This window comes from Pleurodeles waltl, chromosome 2_2 (genome assembly GCF_031143425.1).
Source record: "Pleurodeles waltl isolate 20211129_DDA chromosome 2_2, aPleWal1.hap1.20221129, whole genome shotgun sequence".
Taxonomy (NCBI): domain Eukaryota; kingdom Metazoa; phylum Chordata; class Amphibia; order Caudata; family Salamandridae; genus Pleurodeles; species Pleurodeles waltl.
In genome coordinates this window covers 184,315,670-184,340,118 of record NC_090439.1, presented here as the reverse complement: position 1 = coordinate 184,340,118, position 24,449 = coordinate 184,315,670, and positions in this window count along the sequence as shown.

Below are 24,449 nucleotides of genomic sequence, written 5' to 3'. Positions count from 1 at the left end.
GCCAATGCCACTAGGTGTGACAGAAACTGTCTTGGGACTGATTACATCAGTTTCCACTATGGACCCATAAGTGAACCCAACTACACCCTTTGCTTGACTGTTGCCAGCAGTCCCACCACTAGTACCACTACTGCTAGGGGCACTAGAGCTTGATGTATTAGTGGTGGTAGGCTCAGGGGGTTTACCTGGACAGGACTTATCCCCTGGCCTATGGCCTCTGTTTTTACACACAAAGCACCAAGGCTTTTTAATGTGTGCAGGTTGGGAAGAAGAGGAAGAATTTGTTTTATCCCCACCCTCTGAAGAGTGTTTAAGATTTGAAGTGGGATTTTTGGTTTTATCCTTATCCCCATGCTTATCTTGAGATTTTTCACCATCTTTCTTCTTATTGCCATCTTTGTCACCCCCTGTATGAACTTTTCTGTTCACCCTTGTTCTGACCCATTTGTCTGCCTTCTTTCCCAATTCTTGGGGAGAGGTCAGATCAGAGTCTACCAGGTACTGGTGCAACAAATCAGACACACAATTATTAAGTATATGCTCTCTCAGGATTGTGTTATACAGGCTTTCATAATCAGTAACTTTACTGCCATGTAACCACCCCTCCAAGGCCTTCACTGAATGGTCAATGAAATCAACCCAGTCTTGTGAAGACTCCTTTTTGGTCTCTCTGAACTTTATCCTGTACTGTTCAGTGGTTAAGCCATAACCATCCAGGAGTGCATTCTTAAGAACTTTAAAATTATTGGCATCATTTTCTTTCACAGTAAGGAGCCTATCCCTACCTTTTCCACTAAATGATAGCCATAGGATAGCAGCCCACTGCCTTTGAGGGACATCCTGTACAACACAGGCCCTCTCAAGTGCAGCAAACCACTTGTTAATGTCATCCCCCTCCTTGTAAGGGGGAACTATCTTATGCAGATTCCTGGAATCATGCTCTTTTGCAGGATGACTATGGGGAATACTGCTGCTGCCACCATGGGTATCTAAACCCATTTTCTGTCTTTCCCTCTCTATTTCTAAAGACTGTCTATCCAAATCCAGCTGTTGCTTCTTGAGCTTCAGTCTGGTTTGCTCCACTCTCAATCTATTGAGCTCCCTTTCTAACAATCTGTCATCAGGGTGGGTGGGAGGGACATTTCTAGATACAGAGGTATGATGGGAATGAACAGAAGGAGACCTGTCCCTTACAAGGGGCACCCTAACAGCTTGGCTACCAGCATAATGTGAGAGCACATCATCAGTATGATGTGATTCAACCTCTGTACCAACTATGCTAGACTGTCTAGTAATGGGCAGGCTGAGAAGTTTCTTTCCTGAACCTTTTCCTGGGGGAGTCCCTGGATCAGATTGAGAACCATTAGCTACTTTTTCTACAGATTGGGCACTTATGGCCTTATCCTGTACTCTAAGCATATTAATTAACAGTTCTAAGGAAGGATTCTTCCCTACACTCAAACCTCTCTCTATGCAGAGACTCCTTGCTCCTTTCCAGCTAAGGTGATCATATGCAAGTTTGGACAGTTCAACATTTTTTCCTGTGCCAGACATTTTTTAGAGAGAGTTAAAGTGATAGAAAAAGAGAAAAAAGTTTTCAGAACTTTTTGGAAAGACAGAAAAAAACTTTTTAAACTTTTAAGAACTTTTTGAAAGTTTAGAAGTACTTTTCAGCACTTAGAAAAGAGTGAAAAGAGGAAATGCAAAACTTTTTGGCTATGTGTATATACACTGACCTTGTTTTGTATATTTTTCTCTTATGAAAAGTACAATGACAAGAGTGGTAAGTAGTCTCAAGCACTTATCCCACCACTGCACAACCAATGTAGGAGGCTGGACTGGCTTGTAGTGAGTACCAAGGGGTACTTGCACCTTGCACCAGGCCCAGTTATCCCTTATTAGTGTATAGGGTGTCTAGCAGCTTAGGCTGATAGATAATGGTAGCTTAGCAGAGCAGCTTAGGCTGAACTAGGAGACGTGTGAAGCTACTACAGTACCACTTAGTGTCATATGCACAATATCATAAGAAAACACAATACACAGTTATACTAAAAATAAAGGTACTTTATTTTTATGACAATATGCCAAAGTATCTTAGAGTGTACCCTCAGTGAGAGGATAGGAAATATACACAAGATATATATACACAATAGCAAAAATATGCAGTATAGTCTTAGAAAACAGTGCAAACAATGTATAGTTACAATAGGATGCAATGGGGAAACATAGGGATAGGGGCAACACAAACCATATACTCCAAAAGTGGAATGCGAACCACGAATGGACCCCAAACCTATGTGACCTTGTAGAGGGTCGCTGGGACTATTAGAAAATAGTGAGAGTTAGAAAAATAACCCTCCCCAAGACCCTGAAAAGTGAGTGCAAAGTGCACTAAAGTTCCCCTAAGGACAAAATAGTCGTGTTAGAGGGAAAATGCAAGGAAAACACAAATCAGCAATGCAACAACGATGGATTCCTGACTGAGGGTACCTGTGGAACAAGGGGACCAAGTCGAAAAGTCACAAGCAGCTCGGAGATGGGCAGATGCCCAAGAAATGCCAGCGGTTGGTGCAAAGAAGCTCTTACTAGGCTGAAGAACTGTGAATACTGCAGGAACGACAAGGGCTAGAGACTTCCCCTTTGGAGGATGGATCCCCCACGCCTTGGAGAGTTGTGCAAAGGTGTTTTCCCGCCGGATGGACGCCAACAAGCCTTGCTACACGCAAATCGTGCGTTTGGCGTTTTTGGACGCTGCTGGGGCCCAGGAGGGACCAGGAGGTCGCAAATTGGACCTGCAGAGAGAGGGGACGTCGAGCAAGACAAAGAGCCCTCACTGAAGCAGGTAGCACCAGGAGAAGTGCCAGAAACAGGCACTACGAGGATGCGTGAAACGGTGCTCGCCGAAGTTGCACAAAGGAGTCCCACGTCGCCGGAGACCAACTTAGAAAGTCGTGCAATGCAGGTTAGAGTGCCGTGGACCCAGGCTTGGCTGTGCACGAAGGATTTCCGCCGGAAGTGCACAGGGGCCGGAGTAGCTTGCAAAGTCGCGGTTCCCAGCAATGCAGCTTTTTGGTGCCTGCGGTTGCAGGGGGAAGATTCCGTCGACCCACGGGAGATTTCTTCGGAGCTTCTGGTGCAGAGAGGAGGCAGACTACCCCCACAGCATGCACAAGCAGGAAAACAGTCGAGAAGGCGGCAGGATCAGCGTTACAGAGTTGCAGTAGTCGTCTTTGCTACTATGTTGCAGGTTTGCAGGCTTCCAGCGCGGTCAGCGGTCGATTCCTTATCAGAAGGTGAAGAGGGAGATGCAGAGGAACTCGGCTGAGCTCATGCATTCGTTATCTAAAGTTTCCCCAGAGACAGAGACCCTAAATAGCCAGAAAAGAGGGTTTGGCTACCTAGGAGAGAGGAAAGGCTACTAACACCTGAAGGAGCCTATCAGCAGGAGTCTCTGACGTCACCTGGTGGCACTGGCCACTCAGAGCAGTCCAGTGTGCCAGCAGCACCTCTGTTTCCAAGATGGCAGAGGTCTGGAGCACACTGGAGGAGCTCTGGACACCTCCCAGGGGAGGTGCAGGTCAGGGGAGTGGTCACTCCCCTTTCCTTTGTCCAGTTTCGCGCCAGAGCAGGGGCTAAGGGGTCCCTGAACCGGTGTAGACTGGCTTATGCAGAATTGGGCACATCTGTGCCCAACAAAGCATTTACAGAGGCTGGGGGAGGCTACTCCTCCCCTGCCTTCACACCATTTTCCAAAGGGAGAGGGTGTCACACCCTCTCTCAGAGGAAGTTCTTTGTTCTGCCATCCTGGGCCAGGCCTGGCTGGACCCCAGGGGGGCAGCTGCCTGTCTGAGGGGTTGGCAGCAGCAGCAGCTGCAGTGAAACCCCAGGAAGGGCAGTTTGGCAGTACCAGGGTCTGTGCTACAGACCACTGGGATCATGGGATTGTGCCAACTATGCCAGGATGGTATAGAGGGGGCAATTCCATGATCATAGACATGTTACATGGCCATATTCGGAGTTACCATGGTGAAGCTACATATAGGTAGTGACCTATATGTAGTGCACGCGTGTAATGGTGTCCCCGCACTCACAAAGTTCAGGGAATTGGCTCTGAACAATGTGGGGGCACCTTGGCTAGTGCCAGGGTGCCCTCACACTAAGTAACTTTGCACCTAACCTTTACCAGGTAAAGGTTAGACATATAGGTGACTTATAAGTTACTTAAGTGCAGTGTAAAATGGCTGTGAAATAACGTGGACGTTATTTCACTCAGGCTGCAGTGGCAGGCCTGTGTAAGAATTGTCAGAGCTCCCTATGGGTGGCAAAAGAAATGCTGCAGCCCATAGGGATCTCCTGGAACCCCAATACCCTGGGTACCTCAGTACCATATACTAGGGAATTATAAGGGTGTTCCAGTAAGCCAATGTAAATTGGTAAAAATGGTCACTAGCCTGTCAGTGACAATTTGGAAGTAATGAGAGAGCATAACCACTGAGGTTCTGGTTAGCAGAGCCTCAGTGAGACAGTTAGGCACCACACAGGGAAAATATACATGCACACCTATGAGCACTGGGGCCCTGTGTGACAGGGTCCCAGTGACACATACATATAGGCCACAAACCTATGAGCACTGGGGTCCTGACCAGCAGGATCCCAGTGACACATAACAACCATACTGAAAACATAGTGTTTTCACTATGAGCACTGAGGCCTGGCTATCAGGATCCCAGTGAGACAGTGAAAACAGTGACAAACACCCTGACATACACTCACAAACAGGCCAAAAGTGGGGGTAACAAGGCTAGAAAGAGGCTACCTTCTCACAGTAATGTTTTGCAAAAGTGTGAAGGGACGACCAAGTTGCGGCCTTGCAGATGTCGACCACAGGAACACCTCTGGCCAAGGCCGAAGTGGCCGACTTAGCTCTGGTGGAATGAGCTCTAATGCCCTCAGGAGGATCCTTCTTTGCCAAAGAGTAACATATTTTAATGCAAAGAACAACCCACCTGGATAGTGTTCTCTTGTGGACTGCCTTTCCTCTCCTCTTGCCCACGTATCCAATAAACAGCTGATCCTCCAGCCTGAAATCCTTTGTTCTATCGATAAAGAAGCTCAACGCTCTCTTTGGGTCCAGACGGTGCAGTCTTTCTTCCTCTTTGGAAGGATGAGGCGGAGGATAGAACGTGGACAAAGTAATTGCCTGAGCCAAATGGAAGGGTGAAACAACCTTCGGGAGGAAAGCAGCCTTGGTCCTCAACACCACCTTATCCCCATAAAAAGTTGTATAAGGGGGTTTTACTGATAAGGCCTGCAACTCACTCACTCTCCTTGCTGATGTTATAGCTATCAGGAAGACTGTTTTTAAAACCAAATACCTCAAGGGGCAAGAATGCATAGGTTCAAAAGGGGACCCCATAAGGAAAGTCAGGACTAAGGACAAATCCCATTGCGGCATAACGAATGGCTTTGGAGGATATTGATTTAGAAGACCTTTCAAGAATCTGATAACAATAGGGGATTTAAATAAAGATGGTTGGTCTGGAAGACATAAGAAGGCTGACAAGGCCGATAAATAACCTTTAATGGTAGCCACTGCACAACCTTTCTGCGCCAGAGATAGAGCAAAAGACAAAACGTCCGATAGATGAGCATGCAAAGGATCAATCTGCCTCTCTCCACACCACGCAACAAATTTAGACCACCTATTAGCGTAGATAGATTTAGTGGAGTGTCGCCTGGCCGCTAATATAACATCCACTACCTCAGGCGGGAGAGAGAAGGAACTCAGGTTGCCCCGTTCAATCTCCAGGCATGTAGGTGCAGACTCTGGAGGTTGGGGTGTAGAACCTGCCCCTGCGACTGCGAGAGGAGGTCTGCCCTGAAAGGGAGACGGAGCGGCGGGCACATTGAGAGTTGGAGAAGGTCGGAGTACCACACCCTCCTTGGCCAATCCGGAGCTATTAAGATTACTAGAGCCCGGTCTTGGCGAATCTTCCTCAATACTCGAGGAATCAAGGGTATGGGAGGAAACGCGTAAAGCAACTGGCCGCACCAGGTCATTTGAAACGCGTCCCCCAATGCTTCCTGCATCGGATACTGAAGGCTGCAGAACAACGGACAATGCGCGTTCTCTCGAGTGGCGAACAGATCTACCCGAGGAAACCCCCACCTCTGGAAGATTAAACGGACTTGATCTGGATGGAGACGCCACTCGTGGTCTGCCGAGAAGCGGCGACTGAGACTGTCCGCACGCACGTTCAAAACTCCGGCCAGATGGTTTGCTATCAAGCAAATCCGATGGTCCTTTGCCCAGGACCATAGTCGAAGAGCTTCTCTGCAGAGAAGGTACGACCCCACTCCTCCCTGCTTGTTTATGTACCACATCGTGGTAGTATTGTCCGTTAGGACCTGTACCGACTGACCACGAAGGGAAGGGAGGAAGGCCTTGAGAGCCAGACGTACAGCCCGTAATTCTAACAGATTGATGTGAAAAATCTGTTCCTCTGGAGACCAAAGACCTTTGATCTCCAGATCCCCCAGATGAGCTCCCCACCCTAGAGTGGAAGCATCCGTTATGACTGTGGCCACTGGTGGCGACTGCTGGAACGGCTTTCCTTGCGAAAGATTGTTGCTTACAATCCACCACTTCAAATCCACAGCAGCATCTCTGGAGATCTTGACAGTACCCTCTAGATCCCCTCTGTGTTGAGACCACTGCCTTCGGAGGCACCACTGAAGAGCCCTCATGTGCCAGCGAGCATGCGTGACCAACAGAATGCAGGAGGCAAAAAGACCGAGCAGACGAAGGACCTTGAGGACTGGAACTACCGCTCCATTTCGAAACATTGGAACCAAATCCTGAATATCTTGAATCCGCTGAGGCGGAGGAAAGGCCCGACCCAATGTTGTATCCAGTACTGCCCCTATGAACAGGAGGCGCTGAGAGGGCTCTAGGTGAGATTTGGGCTCGTTCACCGAAAAACCCAGGTCGAACAACAACTGGGTTGTTGACTGCAGATGATGCGACACAAGCTCCGGGGACTTGGCTTTGATCAACCAGTCGTCCAAGTAAGGGAATACTGCTATTCCCTTCCTTCTGAGTTCTGCCGCAACCACCGACATCACCTTCGTGAAGACTCGAGGTGCTGAAGTAAGACCAAACGGAAGGACCGCAAACTGATAGTGTTGCGATCCCACCACAAACCGGAGATACTTCCTGTGTGACTTGAGTATCGGGATATGAAAGTAAGCATCCTGCAAGTCGACAGACACCATCCAGTCTTCCTTGTTCAACGCCAAAAGCACCTGTGCTAGGGTCAGCATCTTGAATTTTTCCTGCTTGAGGAACCAATTCAAGATCCTCAGGTCCAGAATTGGTCTCAAACGACCATCCTTCTTGGGAATCAGGAAATACCTTGAGTAAACTCCTTGACCCCTTTCCTGCTCCGGGACCAACTCCACCGCGCCCTTTAAAAGGAGGACTTCTACCTCCTGTTCTAGCAACAGGAGGTGTTCTTGTGAACAATACGAAGGGCGGGGCGGGATGAGGGGCGGAAACTCCCGAAAAGGAAGGGTGTAGCCTTTTCCCACAACACTGAGAACCCAATTGTCCGACGTAACAGTCTCCCATTTGGTGAGAAAATGCTGTAATCTTCCCCCTACAGGAGAGGCGTGAGTTGGAAATGGTGGAAGCCTAAGGCTGCTTCCCCTGCTGCACCCCGCCAGAGGATGAGGAAGAGGCAGAGTGCTGCTGAGAGGCTCCTCTGGTGCGGACCCTACCTCTCCCCCTAAAAGATCTATAGGGATGGGAAGAGGCAGGTTGCTGATATCTTCCCCGAAAGGAAGAGGAGGAAGAGCCACGCCCAAATCCACGAAACCTCCTGAAAAACCTGGAAGAGGCCGTGGAAGAAGGAGCTTGGAGCCCTAACGACTTAGCCGTGGCCCTGCTTTCCTTAAAACGTTCCAAGGCCGAATCAGCCTTAGCCCCAAACAGTTTGTCCCCATCAAACGGGAGATCCAACAATGTGGACTGTACATCAGCCGAAAAGCCCGAGTTACGGAGCCAGGCCTGTCTCCTTGCCACCACAGTTGTGCCCATTGCTCTGGCTACCGAGTCGGTGGTATCCAGTCCCGTCTGGATAATTTGGGTCGCAGCAGCCTGGGCATTTGAGACAAGATCCAAAAGACCCTGGGGAAGCTCTGTAAACGAAGAGGAGATGTCATCCATCAGAGCATGAATATACCTCCCCAGGATACAGGTTGCATTGGTGGCTTTTAACGCCAGACTGCAGGACGAAAAAATCTTCTTCGACTGCGCCTCTAGCTTCTTTGAATCTCTGTCCCCAGGCACCGTCGGAAAAGAACCAGGCGCTGACTTGGACGAACAGGAGGCCTGCACCACCAAGCTCTCCGGCGTAGGGTGCCTGGACAGAAAACCAGGGTCAGTTGGAGCCGCCCGATACCTACTGGCCGCGGCTCTGTGAACTGCTGGGGAAGATGCCGGCCTCTTCCACACCTCTAAAACCGGATCCAGCAGAGCGTCATTAAAAGGTAACAGAGGCTCCGCCGCGGCTGAGGCCGGATGTAACACCTCTGTCAAAAGGTTTTGTTTCGCCTCCACCACCGGCAAAGGCAGGTCCAAAAAACTAGCTGCCTTCCGTACCACTGCATGAAAGGAAGAAGCCTCCTCAGTATATTCCCCCGGGGACGAAAGGTCCCACTCAGGGGAAGTGTCCAGCCCACTGGCCGACTCCAGTCCACGCAGCCCATCACCCGAGTCCTCTAGCTCTCCTTCCTCTAGGGCTCGTTGGTACTCCTGCTCTTCTAGTACCCGGAGAGCACGTCTCCTTGAATGCAGTCGTTGCTCAATCCGCGGAGTCGACAATGCCTCCGCCGAAGTCGGAGATCGGCGCCGATCTTCCGAAGCCACCGACGCCGCATCCGGCGCCACAGGTAACTTCGGCGCCGACTGAAGAGCAGTTGAAACGGATGGACCCACCGGAGTCACAGGCCGAAATCTCGACGTCGACGGGATGGAAATCCCTGGGGCCAATCCTTCCGAAGCCACCGGAGCGGCCACCGGCGCCGACACTGGCGCCGAGCCCACGTTCCCAAACGGGAGAAAGGGCATAAAGGGTGCCGGCCGAAGAGGCGCAGGATCACCCAAAGAAAAGGCCAAAGGCCCAGCCGGAGCACCCCCTGGAGCCATCTGTTGGAAGATGGCATACATCGCATTCAAGAATGCGGAACTATCGGCTCCAGGGGTGGGAAAAGCCGGATACTGGGGTGCCTGTCTCGGAGGCGACCCCGACACCGGCCTCGGCGTCTGCGCCGGAGAAAACACCTGAGGCTCCAATACCTCAATCACCGACGCCTGTCCAGGTGAAGTTGGAGACGCCGGAGAAGGCAACGGCGTCGAAGGATGCGGCGTAACCGTGGGGCTGACCTCCCATGTTCTTCGGCGCCGATCCGGAGACCTGGAACGAGCCTCCCTTGAATGACGCCGAGATTCTCTACGGCGCCGGGAGTCTCGATGACGCCGATGTCTTGGAGAAGACTTCTTGTGATGCTTCTCCTTTGACTTGGCCATAAACAGCTTCGCCTCACGTTCTTTAAGAGCCTTTGGATTCATGTGCTGACATGAATCACAAGTCGAGACGTCGTGGTCGGAGCTCAAACACCAAAGGCAATCGGAATGAGGATCCGTCACCGACATCTTGCCTCCACACTCACGACAAGGCTTAAATCCAGACTTTCTCTGCGACATTATTTCCACAGCGAAAGACTACGCAGCAAGATATACACTGTAACCGCAAGAGTAACAGTTGCTCCCTCGAAGATAACCGTTTCGAATGCACGGAAAAAAGGGAACTGACGTCCGCACGTCGTCGAGGACCTCTTATTGCCTGTATGACGTCAGACGCGTGGGCGACAGTGACGTCCTCGTCGACGTGCAGAGACTAGTAAGAAGATTTCCGTCGAATGCTGGCGCCATGGGAGTATTCATGAGGTGAGGAATCCACAGGTAGTTGTATCCATCAGAAACATGTGTTTCTGCTATGTAGCTACAGTTTACAACTTTGCCAGACGCACTTAGATTCTGAGGGAATCAATGTAACAAAATATGTCATGTTTTTTCAATCTTAGATTCTTATAACTACAAACTAGAAGAAGGAAGGTCCACGAGTGAGAGCAGAACCATAATTGTTTTTACACAGATCTTAGAGAAGGCATAAAATATCTTTCCACACAAGAGGGTTAAATGAATTAAGGAAGATCGTGAGTAACACATGGAAACCAACACTGATAAGAATTCAAGGGCTAAAGTGGAAATGTTTGTAACAAAGAAGACAGGGTAACTGCCAAATTGCCTTAACCTAATGTGCTCTCAAATGCTTAAATGAAGTTGTGAAGGGCGATGTCAACAGAGACTGAAAATAATCATGAAATGGTACTTATCACTGGGTTATTAATACTTAGCATGCACTTTTACAAGTGTCCCTAACAATAAAAATAGTATTGTGATTAAATAGAGATAATAATGAAGTGCCTCTTTTCCAACACTTTTGTGTGCAGAAAACCGTTTGATATCAGTCAATTATGCCTTACTTCATTACTTAAAATCATAAAAGACTATACATTGTAGATTAAAATATCCCAAAACATTCACACATAATAAAAAATGAAGACAAGACATTTTAAAACAATCCATAAATCCACAGTCTCTCAAAAGGAAAAAAAAACAATATCACCCATTGATTAGTTGGCATATCAAAGTGATCAATGTGTATCGAAGTTTTGTTCTCTAATATATCTTGTACCACAATCAGAGCCATTTGACTCAAGCTATAGCACAATAATTTAAGTGTTATTGTAATGCTTACAACTTCTGTACAGATGCAGTTTATTTAAGGCACATTTAAGTCTTGACTATTCTCTTTTTTTACATATGTTGCAGGAAAACTTGCTTCAAATTCCACTGAAAAGGACAAAATTAAGGAGTTGCAACCTGTCATTCAGCCCCTAGGCATCCTGGACCCAGAGGAAAGGAAGTACTGTATTACCTTTAACACTAGCGCATGATGGAAAGTCATCTCATACAATGTATTAAAGACTGTTTGGGTCATAACTTGGCAGAGAGAATTCTGAGGCTATTCATAAATGGCATTCTGTAGAACGTAAAGTAGCACTAGAAAATGCTAATCGCAAACCCACAGGCAAGGACCCCCGCTTTCACTTCTCTTCTTTTTTGTGCGGTGATCACCACCAATCTGGCAGAGATCTCCTCACATGTAGGTAAAAGTTTTTGTAGTAAATGAGGGAGGGACAACGGGAAGTGGTTGGAAAATGGGGAATACATACTAAATGGGAAAGGTTTTGGGAAATTTAAGGAAAGATTTAGGGAGGTACATAAATTAGGTTTATGCTATATAATACAATTACAACTCTGCATGACCAATAATGAGGGCCTCAGCACTTAGTGCGTGGTCACTGAATGAGAACAATTTCCTTTTAGCCTAAAAGGACAGATGATTTAGAGGATTCATTTAAAGTATTTTTGTAATTTGCTGCTTTACAATTTGGATGTGACTACTGAATTACAAATGACTGGCATAGAGACTTTATTCTTGGTTCCTCCACTGGTTCTGGGGTTATTGGTTTCAAGGAGTCACAACATGCCTTGCTTTGAGAAGTTCCATTGCGTTGATTAAGATTTTCTCACCAAGGGGTAACTCCTTCCTGTGGTGCTAAATTTGAAAAGTTTGAGTGATCAAATGTGAAGCTGGAGGACGACAATGCATGTCAAGTGCAAATAACAGGACAATGCCATTGACAACTCGAACAAATATAGCGAATAATTTTATTAAGTGCTGTATCATTAAATTTAAGGATGACTTTCTCAATCATTGTAAAGATCCATGTTCCGAATTGCAACCTCAGATGATCTGCAATAGTCATCAAATGTACCTGATTAATAAAATAGCCATAAAATCTCCTTATATTGGAATTTCCAAATAGTTCAAATAAATTGGGAAAGCTTCCACTGTGACAGGGACTCATTTTTAGTGGGATAGAAAATCATTGACAGAGAGAAGATTCGGCACCTGATTGGGCAGTGCAGACAACAGATGGTACCTCAGCAAGGTCACAGCAGCAGCAAGACATAGCAACACAAGAAGTAGAGCAATGCGGGGATACCAAAATACAGTGAGGTGAGGGTACACTGGTACAGAGCTCCATGAAAGTAAGACAGGGATTCACTGACTTGACAAACTGATTACATAACTAACACCAGGCATTAAGACATGGACAAGGGGGCCAAGGAATGATGGGTTAGAGATGCAAACAGACATTGCACACTATAAAGTACACCCCTTAAACATACACATCAAACACTGCAAAACATATGCCGTCATTGTAACAGGGGTGTTGCACAAACAAGAAAATAGGCAAATATTACTATTTAGAAAATATTTTCTCTAGTGATATGATTAATCTTAGTTCTTTATTATTCTTTCTTTTGCTATTCATTTAATTGTTATGACCTTAAAGAAGTGAGGTGTGGAACACCACTGTTACATTGTATAGGTCATCACACACTATACAACTGATCATTACTTCCCATAAAATGGGCTGTAATGATCTTGTCAACTTCACCGCCTATGGAAGGTGCAAGTTGGAAATGTTAATTTATTTTTTGTGGTTTTACACAGTTCTCACAAGACCCAGCTTGGTAGAGCTAAATATGTTTAATCATTTTCAAATAACATAAATATAGACATATTATACTGATAGACAAATGGGCTTATAAAGATTTTAAACAGTAAACTGAATTCAAGATAAATTGCATATATTAATAACATAATATTAACATCTGTCTACTTCTGGAAATGTTTAAAGTTTAGTATAGCTTCCATCATTCTGTGAATCTGATCTCAGTCTCCGGTCTACAGTGGTCGATTTACTGAAAAAAATATGCATATGATTTATTTTTTTAAACATATCATAGCAGAAATGTGTTTACATAGAAAGAGCAATTGAATGGCTCACTCAATTAACCAATTTTAGGTGACGTCGTTTGTAGACACAGAGTGAAGAATTTTATGGACATTACATGACAACTTGAAAAGACTCCTGGCTTTATTAATCAGGTAAAAAACTCAGAGTGGTTAGGATGTAAATCGGATGTCTCATTTTGTACTTTCAGATACAAGCTAGGCAGCAACATGGAGGGCTGTCATTAGAGGTGAAGGTACATTTTGGGTAAGACAGTAAGTAGGGCTTAGTCGTAACCAAGTCTCACAAGAGTTTGAGATTGTACCACTGATTTGATGCCCTCTTGTAGGATGGCACGTTACTCCACAATGGCATCCACAGGTGCCACTGCACTCTTTAGGATAAGGTGTTTAAATGGGCATTATGGACATTAAGATTTAGATGTTTGTCTAAATTCAAACCCAGGGGTATGAGGATTTGAAGATGTATGTCTCAAAGTCACAGTGACTTAGTCAGGCCAAGATTGTACTTAAGGTTAAAAAAGAAATACATTTGTTGGGTTTAATTTAAGTTGTTTTAGGTTCTGGGCAAGATGTGGATTGTATTCAAGGCAGCAGATTTGGGGGGGGGTGCCAGAGAGCCCAGCAGCAAGATGGCCGCACTTTGCTGAGGCTCTGCCAGCCAGAGGCAGTAATCCATCATTTATCCTACAATTTTGGGGCCATCCAACTCTTTGGGCTGCATGTACACAAATATGCTGCAGGCTTTGTCGAAACCATCCTGCTTTTGACAGCTGTTGAAACAGTGCTGACATGCTGCTGGCCGTGTGGTGCGGCCTGGGCTGAGACGGCGGTGCGATTTCATCCGGCAGGGTCTCTGACCTGGGGTCACAGTGAGGACCTGCTCAGACTGTGTGCGGAGGCCCCACTCCTGTGCTACATTGATGCGGCGAGGGACCCACAATTCTGGTGCTGGTGCGGGCCCCCTGACTGGAACTAGAGCTGCCTGGACACTCAGGAGGGTGGTGCCCTGCCTTCACCGCGCTTGCCCACTGCCCTGCGGTGAACTTTGGAGGGTGGCAGGTGCTGCCCAGATAAGTGGAACACCGGCCTGGGGGGCTGAGGGGGATGGCTGGAGCAAGGGCTGTTGGGCTTTTGTAAGGTGCAGCACCAGCCGGGAACCCTTGGATTTGCGATGCGGCCTCCCCCCCACTACTGGGGTTGGCACCAGCCTCAAAGAGAGACATCGTGCCACTACCCAAGGTGAGTGCCTGTTCGGGGCAGATCCATGCGCTCTGGATACGGAGTGCTGCTGTAATTCAATGAAGAGGCACGTGGACCCGGGCACGCTTCAGCAGGCAAATTATCTGAAAAAGACTGGTTGCCTGCAGTGCCATATGTCTGTGCTAGTGCCGGGTTGACCCGCGCTGGATGGCTGGGCAGGAGTGAGTTATAATATCCATGACAGCATCCTTCACCTATATTTGATAGGGCTTCTGTTCCCAGACGTTGTGTGCCCATGCATCACTGGATGCAGCTGGAATGGACAGTAAAGGAGCTCTTGAGACCTATGTTGGGAACAGATACTTGTGAGCTGTATCTAATCATAGCTGGCTACTAATGGACATGTGGTGATACTCTGGGATGTGTCATCCCCCTCACGCACGTCATACCACTCTACTGCCTGGTGGATCATCTTACTTGTGCCTTGGGAGCACGGCGGGACCTGCTTGTGCCCCCCCCCGGTGACTGGGGTGTGGCAGGTTCTGGGCGGCTCTGAGGGAGCCTGAGACAGCGGCAACACTCATATTGCACTTAACTCAACACTGGGCAACACTCTGTGACTGTGGTACCTGACTCTCTTGGGCCCTCTGAGACATCATTAGAGCATCCTCGGCCTGCTTGTGCCCCTTGATATTGTGCAGGGAGAAGCAGGGACGGTGGAGGATCCAGGATGGTTGACGAGCTCACCGGTGGCTGATGCTAGGGTTCCATCTTGACTGACAGAGGGGCACCTGCTATGCCTACCTATGCCCGAGGCCAGGATTGTCCAATAAGTACCCTAGACTTTATATTGCTAGCTCAAACTGGACTGGGAGCAGAATATCTGAAGCCAAGGCAGTTCAATGAGACAGCGTGCCCTTAGGCTATGAAGATGGGGAAGAGTGACACAAGGCAAGCCAAACTCTCCTTTGATAACCGACACCAAACACACTATGGAGTCGCCGCAACGAGATGTGCAAGAGACACTCCCTGAGCATGCGGGTGCAGTTGCACCCTCCAATATTTATCTCATATTTTTAGACTTAAAGCAGAGCCTGTCAACAATCGATTATAAAATAGACCTTCTCTCTTATCGCTTTGATTGGCTGAAAGAAAAGGTTGATAAGCATGATGACCGCCTAGACTAATTGGAGCGCCATACATTCGATGCGGGAGAGGCCCACTCAGTGGATAAGGAAAAGTTTCTGCACATGGAGAAGATCCTAAAAGTGATACAGAATAAGAATGGAGAATTGGAAGCCTGCTTGCACCGGAATAATTAGCGCATTGTGAGTACCGGAGTCAACAGTGATGGGCAGAATGGAGGCCTGTGTGGAGGACATGTTGCGGGTGCTGTTTGCTGTGGCCTTCTCTTCCCTATTTTCAGTGGAGCAGGACCATAGATCTCTCGGTGCTAGATCACCTGCTGGGGCCCCCATCTTGCCCCATCATTGCCCGAGTCTTTAAATACCCAGACCATGACTCAGCCCTGCGCCTTGCAGGAGAGAAGAGGCCCCTACAATATGGTGGATCTGACATCTCGATATTTCCAGACTTCACCATGTCGGTGCAGGCAGAGTACCGAGTTTCTCCCCGTAAAAAGTGCCCTCCAGCGCACGGATGCCCAGTACTCACTCCTATACCCAGTGAAGCTGCGCATCCCTCACGCTGGCAAAACAGTCATTCATAGACCCCCAAAAAAAGCCACCAAATTTGCCAAGGCTATTCTGTTAAAGCCTGATAACACATCTGTGGAAGATGTGGAACGTGATAAAGCACGTCTCAGCGACACTGATTAACTGGGCTGCAACCACCTAGCAGACAGAAGTGACCGGTCTGACCGTTCCTGATACTGTGACTTTTTGCCCCCCCTTGAACTATTTGTGTATCATCTACATTGCTTGAAGTGGGGAGAGGTGGTGGGAGTGTGAGAAAGTAGCCTCTTTCTAGCATGGTTACCCCAACTTTCGGCCTTTTTGTGAGTGTGTGTCATTGTGTTTCCCTGTCTCACTGGGATCCTGCTGGCCAGGACCCCAGTGCTCATAGTTTGGGACCTATGTGTGTGTTGTCAGTAGTGCTTAACTGTGTCACTGAAGTTCTGCTAACCAGAACTTCAGTGCTTATGTTCTCTCAGCTTCCAACTTAGTCACTATAGTTTAGTGACTTGGGGCCATATGTAAGAACACATTTTCCCATAGACAGAATGGGCAAAACCGCTTGCTACATCTGGCCCTTAATTTACCAATTCCAATTGGCACACTGGGCCCCCCTTATAAGTCCCCAGTATTTGGTACCTAGGTACCCAGGGCATTGGGGTTCCAGGAGATTTTTATGGGCTGCACCTTTTCTTTTACCACCCATAAGGAGCTCAGACAAACCCTTTCACAGGACTGTCAGTGCAGGCTGCGTGAAATAGTGCCCACACTATTTTCACAACCATTTACACTGCACTAAAGTAACTTATAAGTCACCTATATGTTTAAACTTCATTTACTGAAGGCTAAGTGCAAAGTTACTAAGTGTGAGGGCACCCTTGCACTAACAACGGTGCCCCCACGCTGTCCAGGGCCAAATCCATGGAATTCGTGAGCGCTGGGATTACCATTACACGCATGCACTACATATAGGTTAATAACTATATGTAGCTTCACAATGGTAACTCCGAATATGGCCATGTAAGGTGTCTAAGATCATGGAATTGTCCCCCCATTCCAAATCTGGTGTCGTTGGCCAGTCCCATACATCCTGGGGGCTCCACCATGGACACCCAGTACTGCCAAACCAGCTCTCTGAGGCTTGCACTGCAGCTACAGCTGCTGCCACCTCACAGACAGGGTTATGCCCTCCTGGGTTCCGAGCAGATCAGTCACAGGAAGGCAGAACAAAGCATTTCCTTTGGGAGGAGGCTGTTACACCCTCTCCCTTTGGAAATAGGTGTTACAGGCTTGGGAGGGGTAGCCTCCCAGAGCCTCTGGAAATGCTTTGAAGGACACAGATGGTGCCCTCCTTGCATAAGCCTGTCTACACCGTTTCAGGGACCCCCAGTCCCTGCTCTGGCGTGAAACTGGACAAAGGAAAGGGGAGTGACCACTCCCCTGCCAATCACTACCCCAGGAGTGGTGCGCAGAGCTCCTCCAGTGTCCCTGGCATTAGCCATCTTGTTTTCCAAGGTCTGGGGACACTCTGGAGATGTCTGAGTGGCCAGTGCCAGCAGGTGACGTCAGAGACCCCTCCTGATAGGTGCATACGTGGTTAGGTAGCCAATCCCCCTTTCAGGGCTATTTAGGGTCTCTCCTGTGGGTTCCTCTTCAGATTTGGCTTGCAAGTTTCCTCCAGGAATCCTCTCTAACTCCTGCTTCATCCTCTCACCTCGGATCAACTGCAGACTGTTCCAGGAACTCGTAACTGCAATAAAGTATCCAGAAAGGCTACTGCAACTCTGCAACTTCAGCTTCAGCCAGCAACTGCAACAGTTTCCACAGTGTGCACACTCTGGGGACTGCCTGTCTTCACCCTGTACCAGGAGGACCGAAGAAATCTCCTGTGGAGTGGCGGAGTCACTTCCCTGCTCCAGCAGGCACCTTCTAAGACAATGACCGGTTCTCTGGGACTCCTCTCCTGATGACAACACAGGTGGTTTACCCCTTCGACACAGACTGTCCTAAGGTCCAGCTGTCCAAATTTGGAGGAGGTAAGAGCTTGCCTTTCCCGTTTGTGACAGTACCCCTGTGCACCACATCATCTTCACCTCCTGACGCCTCTGTGCACTATTTGCAAGAATCCTTCATGCACAGCCTGGCCCAGGTCCCTCCTCAGTGTGAGTTGGGGCCCCCAGGTCCTTCCTGGGTCCAGGCAGTGCCATTTTTATGCAAACCGCGACATTGCTTGAACCAAGGCTTGTTGGCAGAATCCTGCGCTGTAACTCATCTGCAACCAACATCTCAACGTGGTACATCCTTTGCATCATGCAGGAACCCGCAGCCATCTTCTTTGGTGCTCTTCTGCAGACTTCTCCCAACCGGAGTTTCCACTTTTGCACCATCTTCTAGGTTAGCAGGGGCTCCTGTCCTTCCTGGAATCTTCTGCAACTTCTGGACTTGGTCTCCTCTCTTTACAGGTCTTGAGGTCCAGGAATCCATCATTTGTTGCTTGTAGTACTGCTTGGTTCTTGCAATAACTCTAATCACGACTTGTAGTGTGTTCTAAGGAAATTTGCAGTACTTTACTCCTACTTTACTGGGCTCTGGGGTGGGGTATCTTACTCACCTTTGTGTTTTTCTTACACTCTCAGCGACCCTCTACACACTACACTTGCCTAGGGGGGAATTAGTGTTTTGCATTCCACTTTCTTAGTATATGGTTTGTGTTGCCCCAAGGCCTTTTTCTTCCTATTGCATTCTATGGTATTTCCTACTGTTTGCACTATCCTATGACTATTTACTTACCTGATTTTGGTGTCTAGTGTATATATTGTGTATAATACTTATCTCCAGAAGGAGTATTGCGTCTAAGATATTTTTGGCCTTGTGTCACTAAAATAAAGTACCTTTAATTTTGGTAACACTGAGTATTGTCTTTTATTGTGTATAAGTACTGTGTAACTATGTTGGTATTGCAGGAGCTTTGCATGTCTCCTAGTTCAGCCTAAGCTGCTTTGCTACAGCTACCTCTATCAGCCTAAGGTAGAACACTACTACATTTCACTAATAAGGGATAACTGGACCTCTCCAGTTCTCTCCAGTCTCTCCGTGGTGGCAGATTTCGTGGACACCAGTAAGGCGTTCAATTCCCTTGAATGGTCATACCTCTCTGCTTTGCTTGCGCGCATAGGTCCAAGCCCAACTTTAATTAAGTTCATCTGGCTACTCTATACATGCCCGGTAGCTCAGCTGCATGTGAACAGCAATATCACTGCCCCCTTTGGAGAGTTGGGGGTACCCGACAGGGCTGTCACTTGCCACCCATTCTCTTTGCGATGGCTATGAAGCCGCTTCCAGCTCAACTTCATCACCACCCTGCTCAAGCAGTCCTGCTTTCACCCCACGCAAGGTCCTCGTCTCACTCTATGCATACGATGTTACACTATATGTTAGAGACTCACAAGTGCATCTAGAACCTCTTATTAGATAATTTATTGGCTTTGGTGGGCTCTCGGGCATAGAGATAAATTGGACAAAGTCGATTATCTTCACACTGTCTGACGTGGTGCTGCTCCCATTCACCTCAGACTTCTCACTTACATGGGCAGACAGTCCTATCAAGTATCTTGGGGTGTGGCTCAGTAGAGACGCGGATGAGTTGTGGAAGAGCAATTATGGCCAACTGCTCACATGGCTAGAGGACAGACTTGAGACATGGCTACCTCTTTCGCTGACAGGTCGCTCGCTTAGCTATTGCAAAAATTGTGATCCTTCCCAAATTTATTTCTCTCTTCCTGAACCTAGTACTCCTGCCACCACTGCACTTTCGGTGCCAGCTCAAATCACATCTTATCTTTCTGGCTTGGGCCGGCAGACAGACATGCATTGCCTGGGAAGTTTTGACCCTGACGTTTGAGTAGGGATGACTGGCTGCTACAGACATGTATCTATAATATTTTGTGCCCAGGTTCATTTTGTACATTACTGGCTCTTTCATATGCATTTTCTTATCCACAAGGCTCTTGAGGCTGACCTGGATGCGCCCTGCCCCCTCCAGATGACGATATTCTTGACTCCCCAGCGACACCGTGCGCCGATTGATCCGGTGATGTGTACGGCAAGGTTCTGTAATGAACTACTATGCAGAGTATGCCTTCAGCATCTTTTTGCTCCTATTGTGCCGCTTATTAACCATCCTGCCTTTCCTGTTACTGCTGATTCAGGAATACGCACTCAACTGCGCAAATTGAACGTAACATCTATGGGTGACATTTACAATGATAGCACCTTTCTTGCGTCACAGAAGGCCCTTTCAGAACATGGTACCAATCACCTTGATATGAACACATACTATCAACTTCAAGCAGCACATCATGCACTATATGGCTTATTCACTGATGGCCCGCATATATTCCAGAGACTCGAAAAAATGCTGACAAATTCATCCCCTCATAGGCTGATAAAGCTGTTTTACGTGGAAATGTAGACCACAGCACCAATATGCATTCTGAATAGTAAGATGTAACACCATCTTTCACAGATGAACAATGGTGCTACTGCTGCGCACAAGCATGCGTGCTCTCTTCCAACTACATGTTCCACCTTACTCATTTTAAATACATACACTGGCTATACTACACCCCCGTGTGACTTCTTTGCACGGGCCTGGTTACTAATGCGCATGGCCTGCGGTGCTCCTATCACACTGCAGATTTTCTACACCTTGCTTGGAATTGCCCGAAAATCTTTGATTACTGGACCAAAATATTCACCAGAATTCAAGACATTATGGGGCGCCGACTCGAGTGCACCCCTGTGTTGGTGCTGTTGCGATATGTTAAAGATGTTCCTACTGAATCTCGCCAAATAACAGCGATCCTTCTACTGCTCGCTAAGCACAGAGTGGCACTGCGATAGGGTGCACACGCTGTGTCACTTGTAGCAGATTGGCTCGCCGACGCTGCCTACTGTCAGGAACAGCTTGTGGTCTACTTGGATTTTATGACCTGAAAATCCCACCCCAAAGATATCTGGCTTCCCCTTAAGTGATACCTGCATGCCCACTCGACACACACAGCAGATACTGAGTGAGATGGAGTAAATTCTGCACCCTTGACTGAATTGACTGTGGTAAAGACAGGTGTTGCCCCTCGCATCTCCTTGAATACTGAGCTCTGCAACTTAACTTGATAGACCTTCCTATCCTTGTCTTTGTGGACATGCCCATTTGCCCATGTGCATGCAAGTGCCTGCTCTATACTCCCTCCCCCCTTCTTTTTTTAATTCTCCTCCTGTCTCCTATATATTTACTATTACTCTCCTAAAAGGTTTGTCAAATTGCAGCATGTTTACTATGTGTTTGCTTGACGGCATACTGTAGTTGAAGACTGGCTATGTCTTTATGTTGTACTGAGTTGTATTTGCCTGAAATTGCAAAATAAAAAAGTTTAAAAAAGGCAGCAGATTTTCATAAAAGCTGGGTCTCATCCTTGAAAAGATGATACAAAATGTTGGTGTGACTAAGGAGAGAAGGACACTTCCCGTTGAAGAGGAGAATGGTTGGAGAAGCAAATTGACATTTGTATTTGCTGTGAGTGATTCTCCAGTTAAAAAGTGAACTGAAAAATTTAGCCTTTATGCCCATCTGCCCTTCCGAGATTTTAGAGGAACGCATAGTTTATCTTGTTGAATGATGCTGATATAACAAGGTGGAGACAAATGCATCACTCTCATTTGTCTAAAATATAGAGAGCCCAGATGGAACTAGCGTACACTTTTTCAGTTTAGTATGTTCTGTTGGGAACCCTTGCATCTATTTGTCTCCCATGGCAAGCTTCATTGATTCTTTTTTGAGTTGGGATGCCTTTAGGCAGAGTGCATCTATAGAATCAATGTTTTTGACAAACCTACATCGTATAGCCTTATTTTGGGTTCCCCAGAGGCTGGCTGGGTAACTTAGTAACCCTGTAGTTACTGTTAACACAGTATCAGCAATATCTTGGGCTTTATTATTGGGCATTATGAGTGAGATCCTCGGGGTCCCCTAAAAAATGACGAATTACTGGGAATCATATTCTACACTCTATTCCCCTGGTTATTTCTCATTCTTCTTATTTTTCTAGGGGACTACACCTGCCTAATATGACAGTACTCTATAAGCACCACATTGTTAAAGCATTGCATAGGTAATATTATGGCCACATATACAAGATGAAGATGTACCATGAAGTTCAATCAGTCTACTGTGACTTTACTCAGCTTACAACAAAACAGGCAGCAGAAACCCGTCACTCCACCAAATAGTTGCCAAATGTGAGGATTCACCAGCCAGACCCAAGATTCTCCCAAAGAAATATCAGACCTTTAAGTCAGATCCAGCACTACACACCAGCCCAACATTGGATATCACCATTTAGACCTCACCAGTCACTAGCCAGACCTCACCACCTATCAAACAGACCTCTCATACTACTAGCCAGCCCCCCCCCCCCCAATCCACCAGGCCTGCCTCCAAGTCAGAAATAATAACACCTCAGACAGACCTTTGGACACTCTAGCCAGGCCTCTGGGAACACCATCCATGCATCTGGAAACACATTTTAATAGCCTGAATAATACATTTAACTCCCTGAAAACAGCCCTTAGTAAAGATCTACAAAATTTGTTAAGAGAAGTCAATGAAATAGGAACCGTTTTATCTTCAATAATTTGACTTCTACTGTTTCATTGATATTTTTATTGACGTTATAAAAGTTGTCATGAGTGCTGTAATATCTGGGGTAATTAGCAGTGCATGGCGAGGGCGTGAGTTAAAGTTATATTAGGCCGAGGTATAGTTTCTTGAAATAACTCTAACTATATATGCTGGATTTCAATGGGCTTGTACGAGTGAAATGTGAGCCTAACTATAAGGTCCCTGTAACCTTTGGATTTTTCAGTGAACATATATATGAATTTATATATGTATATTAATATATATGAATACCTAAATATTTTTCTGTTTTGTATTATTTTCTGTGGTGGACTTTGTAGTGTGACTCAAATCCACATTCTAAAGAAGTTCTATTTTTGCAATTGTGCAGATTATTTATCAAGTATACATGTGTATTTCTAATAAGAATTGTTGTTTTTGCTAATACTGAAAACACTCTGGGCTCAGATGTAAGAAATCAAAAATGCTAAAGAAAAAGAAGTCCCTCCAAGATATTTTGGCAATCAATTTAAAATCAATTTAACTTGCAGGCTACATTCAAACATTTTCACAAATTCTCCAGGCAGGGAAAAGGGCCACTTTGAGGTATTGGAGGACATGCACAAACCTAGACAAATGGCTACAGATCATTCAGTACCTTTTAGGGGTAGAATGACAAACTTGAGTGACCCACCCAGCTTTAATGGACATAAGGCATTACTAATTTAATGTAACTACATTATTGGGTGGTGCCATTTATATTTTACTTTGAAATTGCCACAAAGTTTGTACAGGCATACAGTTTTACTGATAAAGCTGTATTGCGCACAAATGATAAAATGTGGAAATCGGGTATCAGAGAATATTTATCATTTGTGCATAACCAAGGAAAGTATTTTGATTTGTTTTGATCCTGGTAAAATCTTTGCTTCCATCACACTTCAGAATTACAAAAATGTGCTTCATTTCTTTTTTTGATTTTCTAACTGCTGAATGTGTACAGTTAATTTGCAGGTATTTACATTTCGTTGTGTTACAAAAAATGACATCCAACAGCCTTACCTCTCACACTCGTACACCCAGCAAGATAGTCACATAATTCACTTTACTTTTCTTACTCTGACTAAAAGTGAGAGGAGTTTGTAAACAGTAATCCCCATGTAAAAAAAGATAAGCAGCAGTTTGTCAACAGACCTAGCCCAACATTTGACCTCTGTCTTTGAAGTGCAGCAAATTTATCAAGATAAATTCAGAATTTAAATGCATCTTTATTTATTGCTTTGACTTTCAGAACACATCAAAAAAATCGGCTCGCTACAACCACAGTTTGGAAAATACAGCCCTAAAGCAAGGGATTCAAAACCTTGTGGAAACTTTAGGCTCTCACGCTTGAATACCTCATAATGATCTCATGATGGCCCTCTTGCTGCCAATCATGTTTGAACATTGTGGACGATGCTTGGGGCCAGATCTACAAGTAGTGGCACAGCGCGGCTGCTGCACCATAATTGGCAGTGGTTTGCTGCATCACTTCTAAAACACATGGATGCGCTGTATTTACAATAATACGGCACACCCCTGTGATTCCCCCTGCACCGGCGCTAAAGTTACTGCTGAGCACCAAGGCAGCCACCCTTGTGCCATATCGCACGGATGGCTGAGTTGGGGGGTTGTTTTTGTGCAGGAAGGAACACCTTCCTGCACAAAAACAATCTTCTATGGTGATTTGCTCTTTCTATGTGTGCAGCAGAATGCAGAACACATAGAAAGAGCGAAAAACTAGGAGAAATAAAAGCATTCCTTCTCGTTGCGCCTGGCATGGCCTTAGATTTTGGCGCTGCCTCAGATTTACGATGTCTC